We start from the raw sequence: 1,817 nt of genomic DNA, 5'->3' as shown, positions 1-1,817 counted from the left end.
CAGTCTCAGAGCTGGGATATATAATTTGCAGGAGGTGCAGGGGGTGCAAGGGGGTTGCCCCACTGCAAAAATGTAAAAAAGGTAGATTTTTGTGCTTTTCTTTTTTCTTTTTTTTTTTGATGTTCGACTTTAGGAAACTCAATCATATGGTCTCTTTGATATTTTCTGGAAAGTCAATCACCTGATATAGAACTATATACACACACACACACACACACACACACACACACACACACACACACATATATATATATATATATATATATATATATATATATATATATATATATATACATATATATATACATACACACACACACACACACAGGCATATATATATATATCTATATATGACTACATCGACAATACGACAAGTCATCATGTAATGCATTCAGTACACCGAATCGAATCACCAATCACCGACATAATAAATAAAACCCCACTTCACAAGGCACTACACATTCACAAAACAAGCAAGGTAGGTAGGTGGGTAGTGCGTTGGTGTCGGACTTGCTAGGTAAGGGGGTAAGTGTAGTAGGGAGAGGTAGTGCAGGTAGGTGAAGTGTGTAGTTAGTGTTAGGGTTTAGGGTCTTCTGGTTGGGGTGGGGTGTAGTGTTGTGTATGCTATGTAGTGTAGTGTGTTGAAGTAGACCCGTTTGCAGCGCGGTAGGGGTTTTTTGCAGTGTGTAGGGGCATTTACTTAGTGACTGCTATTGTCGAACTTGTTGTGAATGTATTTAGCAGGATTAAGGCACTGAGCTCTTAATAAGCTCCATCCTATATTCTAGACTACAGGGTATGCTTTCTTCCACCCTGTTTGCCTACTGTGCAACTTAGTTAACTAGACCATGTTTCCAGGTTATCCCTTAAAAGAGGCAACTGTGTCCAGGAAAAATGAACAGAGAAACAAATCTTTGTCTATAGTGCAAATTAAATACACCAAAACTTAACTACATATGCAAAACCAGGCTTACCTGGTTAACAAAGAGGTAAAAAAATGAACAGAAAGCTTTGTCTATATTGCAAATCGTATACACCAAAACTTAACTACATATGCAAAATATATTGGTAATTATATACAAATGTATGCATTCAGCATTACAATATCCAGAACAGATTATCATTTAAACAGAATAATCTAAAGCAATGAGAGAGAGAGAGAGAGTGACAGTCCAAACAAAAATGCTGGCTCTTTCCATTACGTTATTAAGCTTATACAGTCAAGCTGGTAAATATATGTGCCTGTACTTATTTATTTATCTTATTTATTTCAATATTAATTAATTAACTTTTTTTGCCCAGGAAGGTGAGCTGGTCCTCAGACCATTTTCAGCCACAGTATGGGCCAATTAGGCATTCGCAAGTTACAACAGATAGCTTCAGACTTGGTATTTGTACAGTTCAAAAATATTTCAAGGTCAAAATGCAGAACAACAAAGGTGTGAATATGTCTATATCTATATCTGTATATATCAGTCAGGCCCCAGTGGCTTAATGGATAAAGCATTGGCCTCCTAAGCCAAGGATTGTGGGTTTGAGTCCCATCTGGGGTGATATAATCTTATATCTGGCATGGCTTAGTGGTAAATCCCTTTGTCTATGGTGTGCAGGGCCCTGGGTTCAAGACTTGCAGGAGCTGTTTATTTTATTACCAACATGGGAGATAGATTCTCCACACCAGTGGTTACCCCCTCATTGGTTAGGTCTGACCATAAGCAAATCACCATTGAAATCCACATCCCACCCCCACCCCCAAGTAAGGAAACCTCTGTAAAAAACTTCCCCAAAGCCAACTTCATGCTACTCAAGTCAGACGT

The 1,817-nt window shown here is 38.4% G+C and overlaps 1 non-coding gene across 1 annotated transcript; it reads left to right on the top strand.

Annotated features, from left to right (window-relative positions):
• The first annotated feature begins 1,480 nt into the window (after nucleotides 1–1,480).
• On the top strand, nucleotides 1,481–1,553 carry TRNAR-CCU. The gene has a single exon. It is a non-coding gene; the product is annotated as a tRNA-Arg (tRNA).
• Nucleotides 1,554–1,817: the final 264 nt, after the last annotated feature.

The sequence above is a fragment of the Protopterus annectens genome, chromosome 5.part1 (assembly GCF_019279795.1).
Source record: "Protopterus annectens isolate FY-2018-M chromosome 5.part1, PAN1.0, whole genome shotgun sequence".
Lineage (NCBI taxonomy): Eukaryota > Metazoa > Chordata > Ceratodontiformes > Protopteridae > Protopterus > Protopterus annectens.
The sequence above is the reverse complement of the archived record's forward strand: the minus strand, read 5'-3'. Positions and strand labels throughout refer to the sequence as shown.